Consider the following 11,177-nt stretch of genomic DNA (forward strand, 5'->3'; position numbering starts at 1 on the left):
AAGCCTATTATGGGTAAGATCTCTGATTATGGTGAGCCTGATTTGAGAATACTATCATTTGTGCTGTTTCAGTATTAAAATAAGGAAAAGAACAATATTCTTAGGAGCCCTTGTGAATTTAAGCACTTTAACAAGATGGTGTAAGAAGTTAGGGGACTCTTTTTAAGTAAATCATAAGAAGATAAACTGAGGAGAGGCAGGGCCATAGAAGTGGTGTCTTCTCATGGCCAGCATTGTGATTTATGGCATGTTAGGTATCTTTTTTCAAACAAGAGGACAATGCAACTTTAGGTTTTCCTCTTTTTTTTTTTTTATGAAAACCAATTTTTTTCAAGTCAATTTGGCAATTCATTCATATAGTTTCCTGGAAATTGAGTTTTAGTGATTTGGACTGCTTTATACAATACAACTTAATGATAAAAACATTTACCCCCAATTCTTCTGGCATTTCTGTGCTGTGTCATTAGAAGAATTATTGATAGTCCGGGGAAGTGAGTATCCTTTTCCCCAGCTGTGAGGAATTTCATATTTGTATGCTTTGATAGGATGTAAGAAAGGAAAATGACGAAGAGATTTTAGCTGTTAGGTGCATTTATCTCAGTAAGTCACGTAAGTTCCATGATTGAAGGTGAGATGGGGGTGTGGACCTCAGTACTTTCCATGACGAATGGCCAACAACCAGTTAAAGATTACTCCATGATCTAGCTGCCTTCAATTTTATATAAAACATTGCTCATATTTTTATTTTCTTCTGTGCCAAAGAATTGACAGTCACCATTTTACAAAAACATTGTTTTCAAAGGATTTTTTGGTTAGTTTTGATTGACATTTTTCCCACATAAATGCTACTAAAAATAATAGTCTTATTTCCAACAAGATAGTGAAGTAAGAGTTCTAATAATATTATAAATTCTTACTTGTTTTTATATTATAATGAATCTTATGATCTGTTTGGAATCTAAAATTTCAATAACATACCACATATAAATAGCACATAGTAATTCCAGACTTTAAATGCAAATCTCTTTCTTCTGTCTCACTGTCCACAATTTATGGTAAATATACTGTTTTTGTTGTGCTAAGCACATTATGTGGTGTTTACCATGTAATCATGATATCATGTAACCATAATGTAGTGTTCAACTTGTAACCATTTTCCATTTTATATGCAAGCAAAATGAGACTAAGTTAAAGTAACTTGTGCAGAGAAATACAGCTGTTCTAGGTGGAACCAGACAGGTTTCCAAATCTTGTGCTCCTGACTGCCCCCTTGTGACAGCAGTGCTACTAAAGGACAACTCTGGCTGTAACTCAATGCATACTGGCCACATACTGTTTTGTCAGTAAGAATGTCCTTCTGTCCTTCCTCTACCCTTAAACTAGCCTGTTGTCCCCATTTCGGTTCTCACAGCCTTGAAGGTAGAGTACTTGTCTTTAGTACTTTTGTATACTAACATTTGTGTAACAATTTAATTAATGCCTTCTTCCTCTGCTAGGCTTCCAGAGAATCCAGAGTTTACTCTCTGTGCAGTGATTTCTATCTGAACTCTTTCCTCAACCCATAGTTTTAAAAAAATCATTTACTTATTAAAATGTTTTCCATCCTGATTGAGGTATAATTGACAAATAATTTAGCATACATTTAATTTGTACGATGTGATGAGTTGATATATGTATGCGTGAAATGATTCCCACAGTGTTTTTATTTTTATTTTTAATGATTTATTTATGCATGCATGCAAGAGCTGGGGTATAGGCCAGAGGTGTGGGGGTGGTGGGGGTGAGAGGATTCACCAGAGAGTGGGGAACAGAACAGGCAGATTGACCAAAGTACACTGCTGAGGGGAGCAGTGGGCGAGTCAGGAGAGGTCTCCCTGGCTAGCTGGCCAGGAATCAAACTCGAGCTGCAGTGGTTGCGGACAGCTTCATAGGTTGCATCTTAACTCTTGTGTCACCAGGGAGGCCCCACAGTGAGGGCAGTTGAGGGTAATTGAGGGTAGTTTGCTGACCACTTGATTAACCTTTAGGAGTTTCTTTTTGCCTTTCGGGAAATATGCTAATGCATCCGCCCAAGGCCCTTGCTGTCTGATCGCATTGCCAACAAGTTCCTAGTGCAAGCACTCTTCAACAGTCAGTCTCATCTGGAGGTAGGGACCTGTCCTTACCATGTAGAGGTTTTTCTTATATCCACATCTGTATTCAAACTGCTCTTTCCACTTCATATACAGAGCTCACTCCTTTGCTAAATCCTAATGACTCCTCAGGGCCCAGTTAAGCAGCCTCTCCACACAAAGCCTTCCAGCTCAACCCCTGCCATAACCTCAGCTCTAGCCTGCCTAGCAAGTCCCTTATCCATCTTGCCTTCTTTGGGCATAAATTTCTCTCCCTCATAGGATTAGCAACAGCTTTCCTTATTCCCCCATCATTTCCCCCAAGTTGAAGCTGGCTGTAGTACTGCATATTCTTCAGTAGGTGGCAACCTTCACAAGCAGAATTCAGGCAATTGTGTTGGTTTGCTCAACAGGACAGTGTCCCTAATGGGAGTCACAGATGCCCCCAGCAACTACCTCAGCTGATCTTGTTCACTAATTAGAAACATTTGCTTCCTTGGAGTCACAAAAATGTTCCCATTATTATTCTGTTCTGTGAGGGGAAACAATCTGAGTTGTTATTTAAGTGACTCCATTTTCTAGCCCTCATGCGCTTAGAAGATCAGAGGTATCAAAACAAAGCTCTTTATTATTTATTTGCAAAGAATTAGAGGTTAATCATGATTGTTTGTTCAGTGCTGGTATGACATTTTTCTTTTCACAGATGATGATAATGTCAAAACTTTTATATAGGGATCTTTATCATTAAAAACAAGGAGAAGGAGACAAGGTTTTTTTTTTTAAGGATAGGCTGCTTGTTGAAAACAAAGGCATTAAAAAAAAAAAACTGGGCATGTGGTTTAGAATTCTTTCCCTCTTTGACAGCCATATTGGAAAGTTGTTTGCTTTCCCAATTAGAGAAGTTGTCTCTAATGATGTCTTTGGTACCTGGCTTTTCTGCAACAGCGAGTGAGGCCTTGATTGCACTTCTGTAAGAGCACGCTTTAAGGTCATACCTGGGCTGTTTACCACTTACGAAGAGATCTTACTTGGAAAATCCGTTCACTTCCTTTTCTGTGTCCCTCCAGGACTTAGACCCCCAACGTGAATCTTACTTCCTGTAGGACATGTTCCCTTTGCCTTCAAACCTTCTTTACTTATGTGTACGAAGCAAATATACAATGAGGAAACAAGGTCGAAAGTCAGCAAGCAGATCGAAAACTGTACTTTGAAACATGTGTTGTGGTCTTCAAAGAAACCACCGTGGGAGTCCGTGTAATTTATTTTAATCATGATTTAGGGACTTCAACTATCTTTTTTCCCAAGATTTTTCACTGAGATCTATTTAAAAGATTTCAGCTCAGTTGACTGGCTGATGACTGATCAAGGTAAAGGCATCACAGTGGCAAAATCACTTCCCATATACAGTCTGTTTGTTATGATTGTTTGATATCAAAACTGGTTCTTAAACTGCTGTGGTTATGAATGTACTCAGGGTCTCTGTCCCACCTTCAAGGTTCGATTAAGCTCCTCAAATCTGTGAATGTGCAAAATGAAGAAATCCCCACAGCACTTGGCAACCTTGGCAGCTGCGATGTGCATCATGTCCTTATCAATGTAGAAGTCAATCTCAGAGGCTTAATGAAATTCACCATTGGGGGCAGAGATACTGCTGGTCCACACCAGGTTCTTCATTGTGTGTTTGAAGACAAGAAGGTAGATATGGAACTCCTGCTCGGTGAGACCCAGGAAGCTGGCCAGCTTGGCCCCAGGCAGAGGGGTATAGAACTTGAGGAAGCTGCAGCTGGTGGAGAGCTGGGCCTGCTGCTGTACCTCTTTGGAAAAAACCTTCAGGTTCTGCAAGAAGGGCTCCCTATGGTAGCTGGGGTACACGCTGTCATATTTGGGCATCACAGGCCACATGAACCTGGGGATAGCTAAAAAAAGTTGCTCGTAGACCTGTACATCCCCTTTCTGTGTGCATAGCACCTTTGTTCTGGCATTTCTCCTAAAGCTGGAGGTGAATGCTCTCATCCATATGCATGGGGTACATGATGAGTGGGAAGGCCAGCACTGCATAGATCTGCTCATTCTGCTTAATCATCCCACACTTGTATGTGGTCCTCTGAAACATGCTCTTGGTCTTCTGGATGTAGAGCATGATGATGCCAAAGACATGGATGGCATCCTGCTAGTGACACAGCATCAGATATTCAAAACCAATGTAATAGTATGTGGTGACTTGGCACTCGGGCACACAGGAATACACGTTCTTCCCGTTCAGTTCAATATCTCCGGCACCTTGATGGCCTGGGAGTGATCCCTCAGCAGGTAGTGCAGGTACAGAAGCTCCACCAGGCTGAAGTAGGTCAGCATCTTGTAGAGGGTATGCTGCCCATCCTCCCCAGCCACACTCTTGGGGACACCTCCACTTGCGTACACCTCCAGTTGCCAGTTGATGTTGGACTTCTCCACTAGGGGATGAAGGACACTGAGGATACTGTGAACATTCCAGATTTGGGGATTGGAATGAAGGAAGTCAATCTGCTCTGTTGACTTCTTTGCAATCTTACAGTGGTACTAACTAAATGACTGAAACTGATCGATGAACTCATTCTTGACATCTCAGAGCCCCTGGTTGGGTAGTTCAAGGAGAGCAGGGTCATCAGCATTAAGATTGTAGTTGAGGGCCTCCCTGGTGGGCGCAAGGGGTTAAAATGCAGCTAATGGAGCCATCTGCAGCCACTGCAGCATGAGTTCAGTCCCCGCCAGGGGGCTGCCCACATGGCACAGCAGACTTCTCCTGTCTCACCCACTGCTCCCCTCAGCAGTGTATTTCAGTAGGTCCATCTGTTCTGCTTCCCACTCCGTCTCTGTTGAGTCCTCTCATCCCCTGCACCTCTGGCCTGTGTCCCATTTCTTCTACCTCCCCCCAAAATCAACAAAACAAAAACCAAGAGTAGTAACAACAGTCAATCCTTATGATTAACTAGCACCTATCAATCATCATGATTGAATCTTTATGATTGAATAGCACCTATTCTGTCCTGAACACTGTTTGAAGTGCTATATATTTATTTAATCTATAATTATCTCACAAAAATCTGTGAAGGTGATCTTGTTATCATTCTCATTTTATAGTTGAGGAAACAGAAACACAGAGAGTTTAAACAAGTGATTAAGCTGGGATTTGAACCCAGGTAGACTGAATGCCTGGACTGTGGTGTGAATCACTGTGCTATGCTGTCCCTTGAGAGTTGAATTCCCATCGTGAACCAACCACATAATACCCTCCTCATCTCACAATACTTAACCAGATGTAACTAAGTGATTCACATCCATGTGTCCCCAGATGTGTGTATGCCATGGAGCAGTTGTGTGTGAGGCTCTGCAGGTATAAGGCCTCTGCTCGGGCAGAGGGGATTGAAATAGCAACTAAGGGCCACAACTATATTGAAGTAATTGCAACTCTGCATGATGGATGGGTCTTGACAATGTTTATTGCAAAATGCTCTCTTTTTATTTTTTTGTAATTGGGGAAGGCCATAAGATCCTCATTGGTTTAGGTTAAAAAATGCTTAGAACTCTCCCATCTTATTTAGAATTACCTCCATCCGTATCTACAGACTTGACCCCTATTTTCTGTCTAGCTGGGGCTTGCTGAAGACTTACTGTGGGTTCATACACTGGATTCGCCATTTTGTCCTTTGATCCCCATTACCTTGCGTCACACAAGCACTTCTTTGAACATAATTTGATTTTTTTAAAAAGTGTGTATTATTTTGAAACAAAGCATCTTTTTTAAAATCAAAGGCTACTTCATAGACTATTAGAGGGCAGACCCTCAAGCCTGGTGGGGCTACAGCACAATAAATTATGCAGCCTTAGCATTAAGAAATCTCTAATATAGCAAGATCCTTTCAAATTAGAGCTATTTCCTGGTATGGTTAATTGCTTTTGTAGTCAGTTTTGGCATGATTGTGATGTGTTGTTCCAAGTCAAGCTATGGACTAGAGCATTCTGTGCCTTTTGCTCAACTCACACAAGGCAATTTACACTTCATTGTTCTAGTTAAGATGAAAGTGGATGTTCAATTACAAAGTTGTACAACAACAAAAAAAAAAAAAAGAGAGAAGAATAGAAGGAGAGATGAACAACAAATCCTGAGTAAAATAAGCCAGAAGATATTGGTTAAAAAATACCCTTCTCAAGAGCACTTTGTAGCAGGTGTGTGTGTGTGTAGTGTGTTTGAATCACTAAAACAAAGAGTCAGTTTATATTAGCCCGATGTCAGAAGAACTCTCTCCTTAACTTACTCCTTGGTTCTGGCCAGTGCAGATTTCTATTTACACCATACCGCAAAGGGCTCTTGACCTCTGGACTTCGGGTGACAAGCATATCTATTGGGAATGATTGCACCGACACTGTGAGAAAGAACAAACAATTCTACATGGTAAAAACAAAACACTGAAAACAATAGATGAATTAGTCACTTAAAAATTTTCTTTTCACAAAGGGATTGACAAAAGCTCTGAGCCAGGAATGTTGAGAAAGTGGTCCCTTCTCTGCTGCATGTGTTCTTTGTTCTCTGGCTGGTCCTGTACTAGGTGCCTGAGGACTGCCACTCTCTTGCATCACAGCTTTTATTATGATTTGGGACAATTCTCAGTTCTCTTTCTTTGTTTCTATACTTGTTCAGTGGCCTTTAATTTTATTGATTTCTTACTTTTTTTTTTAAGATTTATTCATTCATGCATACAAGAAGCGGGGCGCAGGCCAGATGTGCAGGAGGGTAAAAGGATTTACCGGAGACAGAGAGGGGAACAGACTGACCAAAACACACTGCTGAGGGGAGCAGCGGGCAAGACAGGAGAGGTTTGTTACACCATGTGGGTATCTCCCTGGCCAGCTGGGAATTGAGCCCGTGCTGCAGAGGCTGCGGACAGTTTTACAGTGCTGTGCTCAACCTACTGCGCCACCGGGGAGGCCCTGATTTCTTATTTTATTAATTATTGTATCAAAGTAGTACATGGACATATACTTGAAGTCATCAGTAGGTTCTTTGGAACTGTGACTTTAAGGGAAATGATGTATAAAAGACTCAATTTTACCTTAGACTATTTGACATTAACAAGAGTTAAGTTCCTCCACCATATTTGATTGCAAAACATCATTAAAAACATTTAGATAAGGACCGTAAGCACGTCTAATATTGGACAACAATCTGTATTCATTCGGTCATTCATTTTCAACCTGCTCAGTCCAGCTCAAGGTCCCTGGTGGCAGGAACCTGTCCTGGCAGCTCAGGGAACAAAGTGAGAACCAGGCCTGGACAGGCTGCCCTTCTCACAGGCTGCACTCACACCCTCTCGTGGTGCTCAGACTGGAACAATGCAGCCGTGCAGTCGAACCTATGCGCACATCTTTGGGACATGGGGGGACACTGGAGAAAATCCAGGCATATGGGGAGAACGTACAAACCCAGCACAAACAGTGGCTCTGGCCAGGAATGGATTTTTTTTTTCCCCATCAATGTTACAATGAAACGATTTGTTCAGCAAATGATTTTTGAACACCTACTAGGGCTCTAATATTATTTTATGCTTTGAGATACAGTAATGTGTAAAACATTACCCCTGTTTTATGCATGAGTGTATCTCCAAGGTTTTTTGGCTTGAACCATTTGCTGAGAATGAGAATGGTGTGGGGACCTGGAGGTGAGATATTTGGAGTTCACTTTAGGACAGTGTATTAGTTTTCTAGAGCTGCTGATATATTGCCACAAACTTAATGACTTAAAACAACGCAAATTTGTAACTCAGATGGGCGTGGAGGTCAGAAGTTTCACTGGACTGAAATCATGGTGTGGACAGGGCTGCATTCACTCCCTCCAGAAGCTCTAAGAGACAATCTCTTTGACTTTCCACCTAGAACTGCACTTGCTGCGTTCGTTGGTTCGTGGCCCTTTTTTCCATCCTCAAACTGAATAGCATTGCACCTTATTGTAGTCATCATTAGTCAGTATGTTACTGCTACCTCTGCTGTCAAATCTCCCCTTACTTCCCTCTAATAAGGAAATTTGTAATTATATATAGGGTAACTCAGATAGTTGAGAATAATCTCCCCATGTCAAGATCTCTAACAGCTGCACTTTTTTTGCCATGCAAGGAAATATTTATGGTGCCAGAATTAAATCCTGGATATCTTTGCCAGCCATTATTCAATCTACTACAGGTTTTCCAAATTTTAGATGCCTCTTAGACGCCTAAGTTGATTGTCAAGTGGCAGATGGTATGTGAGTGTGCAGTTCAGGAGACCTGGGATAAAGAAACAGCTTTGGGATCATCAGTTTATAATTCACAAGGAAAGCTGGGTTGATGGAATCATCTAGCAAATGAGAGTGGAGAACTAATAGAGATTCTCAACTTCGGGAAATTCCATGTAGATTTTGGAAAGATGAGAAGAAACCAGCAGACTAATGATGAACAACTGGTGAGGTAGGAGAAGAAGCCAGTGTGAATAAGAGTGTCTTTAAGCATATTAAGAGGGACATGAGAAACTATAAAAATTGGCCACTGAGTTAGGAAATTTGAAGTCATTAGTAATGTAGCCAGCAGTTCTGGTGGTGTTGTGTGGTCATAAGTCTGACTTGAAATGGGGCAGCTAAGAAAGCAGAGGAAGCAGAGTTAGCAAATATAGACAATGCTTTCTGTTGTAAAGGAGCAGATAAGTGGAGAAATAGTTGGAGGAGGAGGTGGTGTCAGGAAATATTTTTTAAATAATCAACTTTACTAAGGCATATAATAACATTCACTTATACAATGTACAGCACTGATGAATGACCGTTTTATTTTCAAATGTGTTTTTCAAATTAAAAAAAAACTTAAATATGTTATCAGTTTCTTTTAGGACTGATTTTTAAGAATGTTTTGTGTAAGAAAAATCTTTGCCTATTCTTAGTTGGTAGTAAAATTTTTCTATATTTTCCTCTAGAAGTTTTATAGTTTTAGCTTTTATGAGTTCATTTTATGCCTAGTATGAGCTTAATTTTTATTCATATGGATAGCCTATTGTCCCAGCATCATTGATAAGACTGTTCAACATTGTCAGGTCTATCAAAAATAAGCTGACATATGTACATGAGTCTGTTTTTGTTTAATTGTTTTTTATGTCTATGCTATACAAATATTACTGCAGTTTATCATAGATCTTAAAGTTGGGTGATATAAAGCTACCAATGTTCTAGAAACAATCTAAGTGTCCAAGGACAGAGGAAAGGATCAGAAAAATGTGCTCTATATTAACAGAATACTACTTTGCTGTTCTAAGGGATGAACTCTTGCCATTTGTGACAACATGGATGGATCTGGAGAAGATAATGCTAAGTGAAATAAGTGAGAAGGAGAAAAGCTAATACTGGATGGTTTCACTTATCTGTGAAATACAGAGAAACAAAACAAAGGGTCAGACAGGGCCAAAGCAATTACAAACCCTTGACATCTGACAGAGAAGCTGATGCAACCTGAAGGGGAGTATAGTGGGGGGGGAACAGGGAAGGGACGGGCCAATAGAGCATGGTGGAGGCTTTGGTGGTGGTGGTGGTTTAGTGTTTATAATCACTTTCTATTTTTAAATTAAACAGATTTTTCTTCCTAGGTTTCATCCCATTTTCTCATTCCTCTTAGATTTTGACTTTGGTGGTGGGTATGGTATGGAAATATGCATTTGCAGAGCTTTGAATTATAATCCCTAAAACACAATAATGTAAACCAACTTTACCTAGGGAAAAAAAAGCTACCAGCTTACACTAGTGTTTGGGGATTCTTGTCTATTTTCTCATTTAAACAATAATCACTTAAAAGTAAATTGTAAGTTAGTGTAGTATGTTGGCTTTGGAGTGTGATATGACTTTTTCGTGGATAGATTCCCTAATATTAATATCTGCAAAGATTTTTTTTAATCCCTCTATGTGGTTCAATTTCTTTGGAAAAACATATTATTTGATTTCCTAGAGGGTGTATTGTTCCCTGTAGTAGCGTACAATCCATGGATGTTGCATCAATCTTTGCTATAAAGTCTTCCTTCACAGTAAGGCTGAGCTCCATGTTTTAGGCCAACGTACTACTACCTGATACTTTTGAATCTCTCTGGTCGATTTATTTCAGAGACTAAAGTTTCAGTGTCCTAAGTGATAGAGTGAATACCAGTGCTCTGGCTACAAGGAATTGAGAAAGGGAACAGTATTTAGTGTTTAATCACTCACTATTTTATTAAACAGGATTTTCTTCCTAGGTTTCATCCCATTTTCTCATTCCAATTATATATATTCCTGAGCCTTTCCATGGTACTGGAGGTGATTTGGATCTGTCTTTAAATTATTTCTCACTCTTAGATACTGGATTCTTCCCTTTGCTAGAATTGTTAATACTCCCTGTCTGCTTGCTTCTTTGAAATTTGTTGACATCACTCAATGGCAGTAGTTCCTTCCCATTTTTTCTTTGTTATTGTCTATCTATGCTTGTGCATCTGTCTATCTTTCTTTCTTCAAATTATGTTTATTAAGGTAAAGTTGATATACATCGTTGTATCTGCTTTGGGGGTTATAAGTTTACACCTACATCTACAAATGTATATTTTATGTTTTCACACTCTGACCACAACCGATGCCCCAATAATCCGCCACCATGCTCCATTGGAGCCCCTCCCTCACCTGCTCCCACTCTTGCCACCACCTCCTTCTGGTTGCCTTAGTTTTGTCTATGCATTTTAAATTCATTTAATTTATTTTAGTGGCATTTCAAAAGGTGGTAGATAATTGCAGTTCTTCTTTTCACCCTGTTATGCCAAATGTGCCCTTTTAAAAGCACTTTAAATAATAAATATTTCATGAATGTTATTTGTAAGGCTGTTTGCTCTCCATAATATGATTTCTAAAATGTCTGTCACTGGCTGTCTGTTCCTGATAGTGACTTATTTTTCAGCTTGCTTAGTGTCATGGTCCTGCTCTCCAACCTATACTTTTTGGACTGGGTACCTGCCTGATTCTGGGTCCTGACTTCTTTGTTATTCAGATGCTTCACCAATGGT

The 11,177-nt window shown here is 40.1% G+C and overlaps 1 pseudogene; it reads right to left on the reverse strand.

Moving 5' to 3' along the window:
- Positions 1–3,581: 3,581 nt before the first annotated feature.
- LOC119230518 (eukaryotic translation initiation factor 3 subunit L-like) lies at positions 3,582–10,195 on the reverse strand (annotated as a pseudogene).
- Positions 10,196–11,177: the final 982 nt, after the last annotated feature.

This window comes from Talpa occidentalis, unplaced genomic scaffold (assembly GCF_014898055.3).
Source record: "Talpa occidentalis isolate TD23 unplaced genomic scaffold, MPIMG_talOcc4v2.1 talOcc4.7, whole genome shotgun sequence".
Lineage (NCBI taxonomy): Eukaryota > Metazoa > Chordata > Mammalia > Eulipotyphla > Talpidae > Talpa > Talpa occidentalis.